Here is a 15,332-nt window from a genome sequence, read left to right as displayed (position 1 = left end):
GGGTTCCTATTTTTAAAAACGCAGTTGATATCCGTTTGACCTAAGGCAGCGCCATCTAGGGGGCCAACCATAGTGCCATATGGTTTCCCCCTTCAAGTTAGACGCTTTTCGTTCTTCGTAGTTTTTTCGTTTGATGCTTATTTCGTGAGATATTTGGTCCGGTCACTATCAATGGACCACCCTGTATATTCGCAGCACTAGATATTTCCCGTGAAGTCGGACAGTCGTCCAACGCGGCCAACGGTCACGAGGCAACTGCCCCCACTCACGCTGTCCTGGTGTGCGATGAGAGTGCCCTCCGCGGACAGCGGTCACTTTCTGAACTGGTGTACAAAGGCTGGGGGCTCCCCCGGCGCGAATGTTTCCGCCAACGTTACTGTTTCCGATGTGGACTGCTTGCTACCGTGGTTTCTGCAACGAGCTGAGACCATCTGCAGACTCTGGGATTACAAGAACATTTACTGTCTGAGCTCTGTAGATGAGGAATGCTTCGATAATCGCGTATTAATTTACCGATCTCGAAACCGATGTCAGCTGCATCATCTGATTTCACATGCCGAAAAAACGACGTATTTGCGACAGTTTTATATTGAAATCATCGAGCAGCATATGAAAATTTCCGAAGTTTCATGTATTTTCACATGGTTTGCCAAAATAGCATACCATTTACGAGACTGTTCTCCATATCAAACACGTAGCAGTATGCTACCAATCTCAGTGAGTGGAAATTATATCTCAAGAAGGACGAAACTTTAGCGAGTCATTATGTGGAACGTACTGCAAACCATCGAGTAACTAGAAGCTTATCTCGTCTGCGCAGTATTTTATGTGAAAACAGGGGAAACTGATAGTTCCAAAATTTGGAAATTTGTGGTAAGGTCTTATGGGACCAAACTGCTGAGGTCATCGGTCCCTAAGCTTACCCACTACTTAATCTAACTCAAACTAACTTACACTAAGGACAAAACACACACACACACACACACACACACACACACACACACACAGGCCCGAGGGAGGACTCGAACCTCCGACAGGGGGAGCCGCGCGGACAGTGACAAACCGTCGCAGACCGCCTGGCTACCCCGAACGACTGATAGTTCCACTTCTATCTTTTAATGAATACCGATGTCATTGATATAACAGTTTTCAGATCATCCTCGTTCTTTAGAAAGTGAACTAAGGTTTTAACACTTACAGTCGTATGTGTTTCTCATGTCTAGAGGACCAGCAAATGTCTCTTCCACTTGTTTTTCACCGTCTAGGTGCAATGAACACATCATAATCGATTTTCTCTTATCCAACTACAGACAAGGAAATGTGTAGAATGGCAGTACAGGTAGCCAATCGGTCAATTTACATGTGGGGCAGTAACTGTCCAGCGCAAACACTCGCCATATTTAATTTTCTCAAATTTTCACATAAATATCGGAGAATGCTGGCAACACACGAGATCGCAAAGGCTGCCCAACACATACTGAGAAGGGGAGGCCACGATGTTGGGATCACAGATTTTTTTCAAGGTTTGCACACCTTTAGTAGGCCATTATAACAACACAATGTGAAAGTGATCAGGTGCACTACTCTGGCAACTCCGAGAAAATCGCACGACAAGTTTTACGCTTCTATTTTGTGGGCTTTGTATATATGCGTAGGGGCCGGACGTTAGAGTTTATGGTGATCAAGTGGTTATCTTTCGAGCTTCGCAAGACGAACGGGTGTAAGTCGACCGTTGAACTCCCGCTCAGTCTTAATTGTTAATATAATTTGTTTCACCACTGGTCATATTATTTAATTTATATGACTTTTGAGAGGTAATATAATGAAACATGTGCATTTGCATTAGGTAATTCCATGAAGTTTCAGTTTATGTTTTCCATGTCTGTATGACAAATACCCCTCCTACAACGTGTGATGCCGAGAGCACATCCAGCAAGTAACTGTACGTTACTCTTGAGGTTTGATATTTTGCGACTTACTATATCATTGACTGTGAATAAAGTCATTTGCATAATTATTTATAGAGGTTTGACTTGTGATTTCCAAGTCTGTTCCTCATTCTTGAAAATTTAATTACAAATAGTAAATAGTCAAATAACATACGAAATTCATTACAACTTCATAAAATTGCACGAAATTTTTCATTACATTATCTCTCAAATATTACCTCAAAAATTAAATAATGAGACCAGTGATAAAAAAATATAGATCAAAAAATCAGTCTTAGCAGCAGTCGAACCGTCACCTCCTCCACTATCCTCCTACCAAGTACGAACGTTAACCAGTTTTTTTTAATTATCAGATTGACTTGGTATTTTCATGAAAATCAAATAACCACAGTCAAATCATCATTTAATATCAGCTGCAAAACGAAAATCAACAAATTCGTTCAAGCACAAACAATTATCAAATTCTGAACGGGAAGACTAACCCATTATCCCACCCTTCTTGTCAATTGTTTTTTTATCTTTTTTTTATATACACGTGGAAGAGAGAAAGTGACAAAACAAAGCTACAAGGGAGGAGACTCAAGCTCAGGGAAGAAACAGGGATCACAGGGGAACTTAACCAACACCCTGACGGTTGAAGACAAGAAAAAGCATATTCGCAAAAAGCGTTCGGTATTGTGGAAACCGCTCTCATTTCCAGAATGGTTCAAACGGCCCTAAGCACTATGGGACTTAACATCTGAGGCCATCAGACCCCGAGACTTAGAACTACGTAAACCTAACTAAACTAAGGACATCACACATCCATGCCCGAGGCAGAATTCGAACCAGCGACCGCGTAGTTGTCAGATAATGGTGAAAAATGCGGGGATCTGGGCCATTCCCGCCTTCAACGACATAGTGAACATAGTAACCCAAGAGCCACACAAACGTGTTCGTCTTCGTCTGAAGAAAAAAGGATATGTCCGGATGTAGAAAATGTCGTCTGGGAAAGCGGTTTCAGGGCCTCGAGTAAGGAAAGCTAATTGACGGCGGACCCAGCGCCAATGATCCCGTCCGCAAGCAACAAGCCTGTGAAGTAAGGTGTCAGTTTGATGACATTCCTCACACTGATCAGCCGGACGAAGGCCAATACGAAAAAGACGATCACCAGTAGGCATCAAACGGTGAATGACCTTATACCACGTTGAAACAACCTCCATCGGCAATATAGGAAGACTAAGATGAAACCAGACCGTTTTCCAAGACACTGACGGGGAAGCAAGTTCAACACAAAGCGGATATGGTGTACCCCAACGGGGTGATAGCATGTTGGTAGTAATATGCGTCATAGAAAGTGCGTCAGCACCTAGGATACCGATAATTGGAAAGTATTCATGAATGTGCCGCAATTTAGGGTTAATCCGTCCAATATCAACAGGAGGGGTCAGACAGACCGGTCGGAGGTGGGAAAGTAAACGAGAGGTAATTGAATGTGGAGCCCACGTACAGGTTAAAACATTGCGGCGGGCAAATAAGATAGATGTCTTCAGTTTGATATCGGGTAGACCCAATCCTCCTAGCTTTCGAGGGCTGGCCACGACTTCGTACCGGACACGAAAGATATGGCGGCGCCACAGGAATCGACCAGACAGCTGTTTCAGTCTGCGGGCCATCTTCGCGGGAAGCAGGAAGACTTGCGCAACGTAATATACTTTACTGAAGACATAGGTCTCTAAAACCCGTACCTTGCGAAGGAGGCTAAGGGAAAGACGTTCGTGTTCAAGGATCGCCCCGTGAACACGACTCGTAACCTCACGCCAATTTAGTGTCACCATTTTGATCGGATTGCGATCCACTAAGATCCCCAAGGTCTTATGGCGATTCACGACCGTCGCCCAAGGAATGACGACATAATTAGAGCTTCTCAACGGTAGGAACGTGAATTTACGATCATTAATGCGAGCACCAGCAAGATGACAAAATGAATCCAAGGTATCCTTAAGCCTCAGTATGTCCTCGACATGTCGTACTAAAACCATGACGTCATCGGCGTATGCACGGACCGAAAAAATTTCCCCCAATATAGTCCAGCCACGTAATTACATGGCGAGGCCGCGAAGTAAGGGCTCTAAGAACAAGACAAAAAGTGACATGGATAAGGGGCTTCCCTGCGGTAAACCCCGTCTGATCGATATCCGAGGGGGGGGGGGGGGGGGTAGGGTGACCGTTCACAATCACCGAGACACTGATGCGGTAAAAAGGCGAGTCAAGACCTGTCGAGCATCATTATTAAAGCCGAGAGTGGTGAGCACTCTCGTTAAAAACTCGTGGCTGACACGATCAAACGCTTTTTGGAAATCTAGAAAAAGCAAAGCCCCTGGGATATTAGCGGCAGCCGCCACCGAAATTACATCGCGACATCCGAGAACAGAAGTCAGTATCGTGCGTCCAGGCACACAGCTTTGGTGGGCGGCAACAATGGTTTCGAGCAGCTTAGAGATATTAATTGCTCGAGCGACAATTTTATAATCGATGTTAAGGAGAGTAATAGGACGGAGGGAATCAATCGCAGGGCGACCTGCGGATTTCGGGAGGAGGACCACTTTACCTTCCTGAAAAGGAGCAGGAAGTGAGACTCCCCCTATCACTTCATTTATCATTGACACTAATGTGTCACCAATGAGTGGCCGCCGGCCGCGGTGGTCTTGCGGTTCTAGGCGCTGCAGTCCGGAACCGCGGGACTGCTACGGTCGCAGGTTCGAATCCTGCCTTGGGCATGGATGTGTGTGATGTCCTTAGGTTAGTTAGGTTTAAGTAGTTCTAAGTTCTAGGGGACTGATGACCTAAGATGTTAAGTCCCATAGTGCTCAGAGCCATTTGAACCATTTGAATGAGTGGCCAAAATTGAACATAAAACCCCTTAGGAATACCGTCTAATCCAGGCGACTTGAGGGACTGAGATCCTGTAACATCATACATATTATCCTTGTGAAAGGGACACAGAAAGGCGTCACTTAATTGAGGAGTGATGACGCGATGCAGCAAGGATGTAAAGTCATCGAGAGCGTTTTCAGCCGGGACATGGATATCGTACAGATCAGTAAAATAGGTGTAAGTAAAGTCGGAAATGTCACGGTGAGAGGTGAACATGCGGCCGTCAGTGGTTGTGAGGGAGGCAAGGCACACACGTTACCGGCGCGCCCGTAAACGGACTAGATGGTGTAAGGACGTCAATTCGTCTTGTAAAAGGGAACGTGGTTGAGACCTCGTCCGCAGTCCCTCCATTTGAATGGGTTTGAGCTGCAGCAATTTGGCTTTGATGCGCCGCATACCAGTAACCCGTAGGGGAGCATGCGTAGCACTATCTTACAGTTTACGTAAGACTGAGTAGTAAAATTATTGCGTTCGTCGATCGTCTGCCACCTTCGCAGCTCCAAAACGCATGAGAGCCCTACGGATTTGTAGTTTAGCATGCAGTGTCCACCACGCCACAATAGACGAGTACCGGTCCATAGTACGAGAACAACGAACCCATACGTCCTCCAGGACGACACCAAGAGAGGTACCTTGCAAATAGGCTACATTGAGCATCCAGGGAGGACGAAACAATTTTACCTGTTGCTGATCGTAATTAAACGTGACGGCTACGGCGCAATGATCAGTAAAACAGACTGGTATCACATCAACATCCAGAAGTTACCCACACAAGGAGTCGGAAAGGTAAAAGCGATCGAGGCGACTGCTAGACGTGGGAGTAAAGTATGTATGTCGCACAGGTGTAGGATAGCGAGAAACTATACGTCACGCAGGCGCAAGGAGTGCACCAGATCGTCGAGTTCTCTACTGAAATTAAAATTAGGAGACTGATCCATCGGCTGTAGAACACAATTGAAGTCCCCACCTAAGATAATCTTTGTCTGAGATTTACGAAGCAGGTAAATGATTTCTTCCTTATAGAAACTCGAAGGTGCCGTAGCACAACCTGTACCAGAAGGGCCATAAAGAAGGTGTAAACTGAGATCACAAAACGTGCACTCGACCCCCTTTCACTGTTGAGTACTTCGAAATCTATCAACGGAATGCCTTCCCTATAAAACAAGGCAGTACCCGTAGGAAGTTCAGAAGCTACATTAAAAAGGGTTGAGAACCCTGGAATGGAAAACTGGTCGAATAAGCTCAGAACATATTCTGTTAATATTTAATGTAAGAAATGTGTGTGCTTGCATGGAACTTCAATCCAGAAAGAAGAACAAAGAACGGTAGAGATCAGTCAGTTCAAAATCGTTCAAATGGCTCTGAGCCCTATGGAACTTAACATCTGTGGTGATCAGTCCCCTAGAACTTAGAACTACCTAAACCTAGCTAGCCTAAGGACATCACACACATCCATATCCGAGGTAGGATTCGAACCTGCGACCGCAGCGGTCGCGCGGTTCCGGACTGAAGCGCCTAGAACCGCTCGGCCATAACGGTCGGCATCCGTCAGTTGACGAAGCAACATTCAGGTAACCAAACCAGAATCAATCGCTGAACCAGAGAGAGAAGAACTTCGAAGGAACCTCATCTTCCCACTGCTTTTTTCTTCGGTAATGACGCGGCTCTCTGTGGCTGTTTACGGATTCTACTGCGGCTCCGCGGCGCCGACGTTACCGCGTTCGGTCGCGTGTATGTATTCTGTTTCAGATTTCAAGGGAGAGGTCTCTACATCTCACTCGTCCGCGAACATGAGTTCACGGAGGGACGGTTGGTGAATGACAACGGGATCCACTGACTCTTGAGAATCAATCAGTTGTTTCATGGGGAAAAGGCTGTGACCCAGAGGGGGCGACAGAAGTCGCAGCAGGGGGATGGGAATCAGAGTCGACAGGAGAAGTGTCCGAGAGAACCGGAGAAGACACGTGGGAACCGGAAGCAAATTCCTTCACGGGCGTCTGCGACGGGGCGCCCGCGACAACCGGAACAACGCCAGATAAGGTGTCAGGGATCTCCTGCACAGGCGTAAAAGCACCTATGGCGTCCTCATCCACTATTTCAGACTGAGAAAGAGGCTCCTTTACTGGAGGCCCATCGGAAAGGAGAGCCAATAGGGAAGGTTCATCAGCCGCACCATCATGTGATCGGCGACGCTTGTTGTCAGAATTCATGGCGGGCACATCGGAAGTAACGGCCACATGCGAAACGTCAACCACGACCTGCAACAAATGATAATGCCCAAATAGATGTTTTAGCTGCTGTCGCGGCTAATCCGCACATCAGTAGCAGACAAATTGCGCGAGAATCGGGAATCTCATAAACGTCGGTGTTGAGAATACTACATCCAAATCGATTGCACTCGTACCATATTTCTATGCACCAGGAATTGCATGGCGACGAATTTGAACGCCGTGTACAGTTCTGCCACTGGTCACAAGAGAAATTACGGGACGATGACAGAGTTTTTGCACGCGTTCTATTTAGCGACGAAGCGTCATTCAACAACAGCGGTAACGTAAACCGGCATAATATGCACTATTGGGCAATGGAAAATCCACGATGCCTGCGACGAGTGGAACATCAGCGACCTTGGCGGGTTAATGTATGGTGCGGAATTATGGGAGGACGGATAATATGCCCCCATTTTATCGACGGCAATCTAAATGGTGCAATGTATGCTGTTCTACCGATGTTACTACAAGATGTTTCACTGCATGACAGAATGGCGATGTACTTCCAACATGATGGATGTCCGGCACATAGCTCACGTGCGGTTGAAGCGGTATTGAATAGCATATTTCATGACAGGTGGATTGGTCGTCGAAACACCATACCGTGGCCCTCACGTTCACCGGATCTGACGTCCCCGGATTTCTTTCAGTGGGGAAAGTTGAAGGATATTTGCTATGATCTACCGACAACGCCTGACAACATGCGGCAGCGCATTGTCAATGCATGTGCGACATTGTGGAAGGTGAACTACTCGCTGTTGAGAGGAATGTCGTTACGCGTATTGCCAAATGCATTGAGGTTGATGGACATCATTTTGAGCATTTATTGCGTTAACGTAGTATGTAAAGGTAATCACGCTGTAACAGCATGCGTTCTCAGAAATGATAAGTTCACAAAGGTACATGTATCACATTGGAACAATCTAAATAAAATGTTCAAACGTACCTACGTTCTGCATTTTAATTTAAAAAACCTACCTGTTACCAACTGTTCGTCTAAAATTGTGAGGCATATGTTTGTGACTATTACAGCGCCATCTATCACAAAGCGAAAAAAGTGCTCCAACTGAAACATTCACATTTCTTTACGTAGTACACGCATATGTAATAAAAATGGGGGTTCCTATTTTAAAAAAACGCAGTTGATATCCGTTTGATCTACGGCAGCGCCATCTAGCGGGCCAACCATAGCGCCATCTGGTTTCCCCCTTCAAGCTAGACAAGTTTCGTTCTTTGTAGTTTTTTCGTTTGATGCTTATTTCGTGAGATATTTGGCCCTGTCACGATCAATGGACCACCCTGTATATCACTTCTCCACTTGCTAAGAGAACCATACCAGTGGAACCATCACTGTGCGTGAAGGCTACTTGAGAACCGTGACGAGAAAGTATACTGTCAACCTGGAGCGGGTCCATATTTTATGGAACTATATTTATCCCTGTCCTTACTTCACGGTAAATGCTATAATTTCTAATGGAGCAACAAAAATCACACACAATTCGCTGTCAAAATATGCAATATGCACCTGACCAGTAGTGCTTTAATTGTATCGACTAGCCAGTCAATTATCTCCGAAGAACTGGGCTGGACGTGACGCGTGGATTTGTCGAAGGTGAAGCTGACAGTACCTGTACGCGGAATTTTCGTGGCAACCACAGTGGACATCGCGGCGCGACACGACGCCGCGACAGGAAGGGCCGCACGAACACCAAACACCAGCCGACAACCAGCGATACGACGCGTACGGAGACCAACACCACACTAAACGGACACGAGGAAAACACGCAGCGCTACGGTAGAGGCGGAACTAATAGCACAACCTAGTCACCCGACGCGCGAAGCGGGAATGACCAGTTGACCACAATTATTTCTTGTGTTCGGCACATTTGCACAGACATATCAGTTACATAACAGACGCGTAAAACTTGTCTTGCAATTTCCTCAGACTTGCCAGAGTAGTTTTCCTTACTATTTGCACATTCTGTTATCTTAATGGTCTACGAAAGGTGCACAAAGTTTCAAGTAAATCCGTGATCCCAACTTCGTGGCCCCCCTTTGTGAGTATTAGTTCACTTGTAACTAACCTGTTACTACGGGTTATTCCTTATTATTGGGAATGGAAATACTTACTGCTTATGAAATTAACGTGAGAAGAGTAGGGTCGCCACCGACTCTAACCATACAACTAATCAAAGATTTGGTCGAGTCGGAAAATAAATTAATTTGATCACAGACCAAAAACTCACAAAAATGCATACGTTGTGATGTCGCTCATAGGGGATACGATGTAATTAATAGTGTTCCCCGTGCACTGTTCACGACAATCGAACATTTAAAATAAAATAGCACATGCAAGAACACTGTGGAGAAGATCAGCTCCCAGCAACACACCTGAAAATAAGACTTAATCTGAAACACTTGTTTTAAAATAAAAGAGGAAACTATTCACTGGACCTGTGCGTAAGGAGACGCGTTGGATGTGCTAACGGGAAAGCTATGAGGTGAGTGGCTTAGGTGCAAAAACGTAACCTCGGAACACAAGAGAAAATTGCGGATAAAATCATTTATTCCTAAGATAAGGATGTGAGGCATGTACACGATTCCTGATAACACGTGGTTTGTGGAGACACAATTTCTAGGTATAGTGCCAAATTCCAACAATATCACATCACACAATCATGTTAACATTATCTAAAACAAACATGCGATCGGACAGTTAGTGATGCCGGTAGCCCAACAACTATAATGTTCCACCATGTGGTTGGCTCCCCACGGACGAAAGACACATAAAGCAAGGAAAATTTACGAGAAGGCAAAGCTCTAAATATTTAGAAAGGTGAAAGCTTATGCAGGCACAGCTGAAGGCAAACAGACATTCATACAGAAGCGAGTGCTCACTTCTTATCGACACCTTTGTGTGGCGCTCTTCCAGCGGATCCAAGTCTGCTACAGAAATTTTCTAAAAGAAAAATCTGCCAAAGTTTTGCATTCCTTGCTGCGACAAGGCAAAGCAATCTTCCAGATCTGAAAAGCGAGACCAAAAGCTAACAGCTCTCCCCTCGCCAAGTAACAGCGCGCCACGCGGTCAGTCTAACTCACCCTTCTTCGACTGGAGCACAGCTGTGGACGCTTCCCGTACCGGTGGCAGACCGCCTCCCGCTTCTCCAGCCTCTTCCGCGCTCCGCGTGGCCCGGAAAACCCAAAGATGCCATTTCCGCCACCAACCTAACGCAGGTGGATTTCTCACAAGTAGCGAAAACCTCTTTGCCGACTTGACCACTACGAGAGTTGGCTATTCTGTACCACTGCTGCTGAATCTGTACGACTATCGCAGACTTTCTGCAGCAGACTACGCCACCGTCTAGCAACGTGACACACAACCACATTCATTCAGTTACACCACTATGATAATTATGGGAAAAGAGAAACAAGGAAGGAAAGAGAAATACTAGTGAAAATGGGCTACCGGATTAATGAAAGGTGGCTACAGAACCCTTTCACACTATTCACCTGTCCAGAAGGTGACACAGTTCAGTCAGTTGCATTCTTGCACCCCGCATATCCACTTAAGGTGGCTCAGTGGTGGGTCATGCCTTAAGCTAGACATGTCCGTTCGTTCCGGTCGCCAGCTATCTCAGCAACACGCCCGTAAGCCAGGTTCAGTCGTTCTGGGAAACCCACATATTTATCAGTGTAATTATAATTAAATGTTACGATTATAGGGCCAATCTGGTGACACTTTACAATGAGCGAAGTATCGAAAATACCTCCTGAATGTGGCGAATAATTCATTTCAAAACAGTCGCATGTGAAACGTGAAAACTCTCTCGTAACTAAAATCTTACAGTGCATTAACGTATTTTATGGAACTATATTTATCCCTGTCCTTACTTCACGGTAAATGCTATAATTTCTAATGGAGCAACAACTTGTCTCATTATTGTATCTAATCTTTTTGCATCACTTTTCTAGTACTAACTAAAACACCTATTATTGTATATATTTGGCATCAGTTTCCCACAGTTCCAAGAGGAAGGTGTGATACCAAAAAGACCTCTCTTTCAAGTATTTTCTGTTTGTAATTCAACTGCAATGGTGCGATTCTTTATGCGTTGTATACATTCCTGTCAATCGTTCGCTTCTTCTCTCCCTGAAACATTCTACAACCTCTGGTTCTGTCGGTTTATCCAGGTCTCATCTCCTTAAATTCCCACCTTTTTGCAGTTTCTTCACTTTTAATCTACAGTTCATAACTGGTAGAAGCCGACCTCGGGGAAGATCAGTTTGGATTCCGTAGAAATATTGGAACACGTGAGGCAATACTGACCCTACGACTTATCTTAGAAGATAGAGTAAGGAAAGGCATACCTACGCTTCTAGCATTTGTAGACTTAGAGAAAGCTTTTGACAATGTTGACTGGTATAATCTCATTCAAATTCTGAAGGTGGTAGGGGTAAAATACAGGAAGCGAAAGGCTATTTACAATTTGTACAGAAGCCAGTAGGCAGTTATAAGAGTAGAGGGGCATGAAAGGTTCAAAATGGTTCAAATGGCTCTAAGCACTATGGGACTTAACATCTGAGGTCATCAGTCCCCTAGATTTAGAAGTACTTAAACCTAACTAACCTAAGGACATCACACACATCCATGCCAGAGGCAGGATTCGCACCTGCGACCGTAGCGGTTGGGCGGTTCCATACTGTAGCGCCCAGAACCGCTCGGCCACAACGGCCGGCGGCATGAAAGGGAAGGAGGGGTTGGGAAGGAAGTGAGACAGGGTTGTAGTCTATCCCCGATGTTATTCAATCTGGATATTGAGCAAGCAGTAAAGGAAACAAAACAAAAATTTGGAGTAGGTATTAAAATCCATGGTGAAGAAATAAAAACTTTGAGGTTCGCCGATGACATTGTAATTCTGTCAGAGACAGCAAAGGACTTGGAAGAGCAGTTGAACGGAATGGATAGTGTCTTGAAAGGAGGATACAAGATGAACATCAACAAAAGCAAAACGAGGATAATGGAATGTAGTCGAACTATGTCGGGTGATTCTGAGGGAATTAGATTAGGAAATGAGACGCTTAAAGTAGTAAAGGAGTTTTGCTATTTAGGGAGTAAAATAACCGATGATGGTCGAAGTAGAGAGGATATAAAATGTAGACTGGCAATGGCAAGGAAAGCGTTTCTGAAGATAAATTTGTTAACATCGGGTATAGATTTAAGTGTCAGGAAGTCGTTTCTGAAAGTATTTGTATGGAGTGTAGCCATGTATGGAAGTGAAACATGGACGATAAATAGTTTGGACAAGAAGAGAATAGAACCTTTCGAAATGTGGCGCTACAGAAGTATGCTGAAGATTAGATGGGTGGCTCACGTAACTAATGATGAGGTACTGAACAGAATTGGGGAGAAGAGAAATTTGTGGCACAACTTGACTAGAAGAAGGGATCGGTTGGTAGGACATGTTCTGAGGCATCAAGAGATCACTAATTTAGTACTGGAGGGCAGCGTGGAGGGTAAAAATTTTAGAGAGACACCAAGGGATGAATACACTAAGCAGATTCAAAAGGATGTAAGTTGCAGTAGGTACTGGGGGGTGAAGAAACTTGCACAGGATAGAGTAACGTGGAGAGCTGCATCAAACCAGTCTCTGGACTGAAGACCACAACAACAACAACAACAACATTCTGACAGCTGCCCATTTTTAATAGTCTTACAACAACTTAATAATGTTTATTCCTTGCCTTTTTCCAAGTACTCCCCTGATCTGTTTCCACAACTTTGTCATAGTGGTGTATCCACTTCGTCATACAGTCCTGGAAAAGCTTCATTAAGAATGTCCTACAGTATCCATGACAAACTCTCCATTATGTCATTCCTGATTATTACTCCTTGGGATTTTGGGGAAATTACTGTGTCCAGAAATTTGTCGCCAGTAGTGTAATCGTACAATAGTTGCTTTCTCGTCTACTAATGCGCAATATGTTACATTCACTCACGTTCAGGGGCAACTACCAGTCCCTGGACCAACCATGGATCGTCTGCAGGTCTTCCTTCAGTACGTTAGTGTCTCCTCGCATTGCTAACTATTTATAAACAACCACATTATCTGCGAACAGATTCATGGAATTTCTGACATTATCCACGAGATCTTTTGCATATATTGTAGAGAATAACTGTTGTGTCTCACTTCCTTGGAGTACTTCTGAAATTACTTTTGCATCTGTCGATTTGTTCCATTAACAGCGGCGTATTGAATTGTGTTTGAAGGCAAGTCATTTATTCAGTCACAAATGTATTCCGATACTCGGTAGCTAGTATTTTGATCACTAAACGATACTGTGGAAATGTATCAAATGCGATATGGCAGTGCCTATTTTGGTAAAAAGCACGATGTAATGTTCCTTCTGATATGCATGCACGTCCGAAGGAACAGGCACTGCGACGACTACAGCTGTTATGAAATAAGTGCCTTGTATTTGTAATTAAGAATAGTTACAACCTTCAGCTATATAATGGTCCAAGATGCTACTCCAGGCGAGTGTAAAATGAATGTGCGCAACGGAAAATAATAAACGATAAAATGAAGGTTTGGCCCTGTCTGACTACCCCCTGAAGCAGATCTTAGGAGTTCTTAATTCTATAAATTAGAATCTAAACACAAATGAATGATGAAGGCAACTAATCCTACTAAATTACGAACGTTGTTCCTGCTTATGTATTTATTGTAGATTGAAAAAGCCTTTATATTACAAAGTTTATATTTCCTAAGTGAAATTTCTAATCAATTGCCCATTTCTGCCCCTTCTTATGACTGCGCTGTGTAATATGAATAACGCGAAATGACTGACATCACCTACGTACCAAACACTAGAAGACACTACTTTCAAAAATGATCTACGGTGGTGTGGAACCTCAGTGGAAATAAACTAACGTGATCACAGCTGTTTAGCTTTTATAGCCCTAATAAGCCGAAGCAATTTGCGATATTACCGTATGTACTACGTCCGGTGCGTCGAAGTGATGGTTCTCGTACTCGTCTGCGACGCTGGAAGAACTCCAGGCACAAATAAACTCTTTCAAACACTAGGACGGCAGAAGGCGGTCCTCTGATTAATATACTCTAATACTGTCTTCTTTTCTCTCTGTTCTACAGACAAGAAACGCGAATAACAGCCACAAGAACGGAGTTCCGATAACGTCTCAACATAAGTATAGGCAGAGGAAGTGCTCTCAATTACTGAAAGCTGCGTACTCAACGACGACTTCCAACCCGGAGGTGAAGTCCAGAATCGTACAGGTTAGCAATAGTACAGTGCCAAACTGTTTTAACTATAAAATCTTCTGAGAGCAAAGACAACAAGTCACGAAGATGATACCGAGCGACCGTCGCACATGGGCGCTCACAACGGAAGACTTCGTATCTCCATCGCTGGCTTCCCAGCAAGACTTGGCTCCCCACCATCGTAATTCCGAAAACGAATCATATTCCCGAAACCACGGAATATTCTCCCTCTCTACAGATTCTTCCGAACGCCGACCAACCATATGTTAGTCTTTTGTCGTCCAGCGCGGAAAGTTTGCGAGGAAAAACCTATACTCGTACAATGGTACGCATGTAAGTAAAAATCCTTGGAAATAACCCAGCCTGCGTGGTTCCCGAGGTGCCACTCTTCGTTCCTCGGACCTGCGTCCAAAATTTGCAGAGTTCGGAAGTATTATCAGGTTGTCCTTCCGGCCCCTACTACAATAGCGGCCAGTCGTCACCCTATTGTGCACCAGAGCTCAGGTGCCACGACGTCCGTCTAGCTGCTTCCTGTGTTTAAGCAGGACCAACACCTGTGCGGGCCTTCCACCCAGAGCTTGAGTTCAACCTGCCGTTTCATCTTCACTGGCGTTCCAACCTCTACTAGTATAGGCAATCGTTCATTACGCCGTTTTTATAATAAAGACACTCAGTCACCTTTCATGCAATAAGCGTTAACAATTATTTACAAGACGTACGTGACAATGTCAGTCTCCTTTATATATTCATATATACGATGTGCCATCTATCACATGATACCTAATTGTGTTTGTAGATCACGGCAAAGTATGTGGTTGAGTTCTTGTAAGGTGTGAAATTATAGGCATTTTACAATGGAGTGACGACATTGAAAATTTGTGCCGGATCGGGACTCGAACCCGTATTTGCCGCTT

This window comes from Schistocerca cancellata, chromosome 4 (genome assembly GCF_023864275.1).
Source record: "Schistocerca cancellata isolate TAMUIC-IGC-003103 chromosome 4, iqSchCanc2.1, whole genome shotgun sequence".
Lineage (NCBI taxonomy): Eukaryota > Metazoa > Arthropoda > Insecta > Orthoptera > Acrididae > Schistocerca > Schistocerca cancellata.
Note: the sequence above shows the minus strand (reverse complement) of the source record.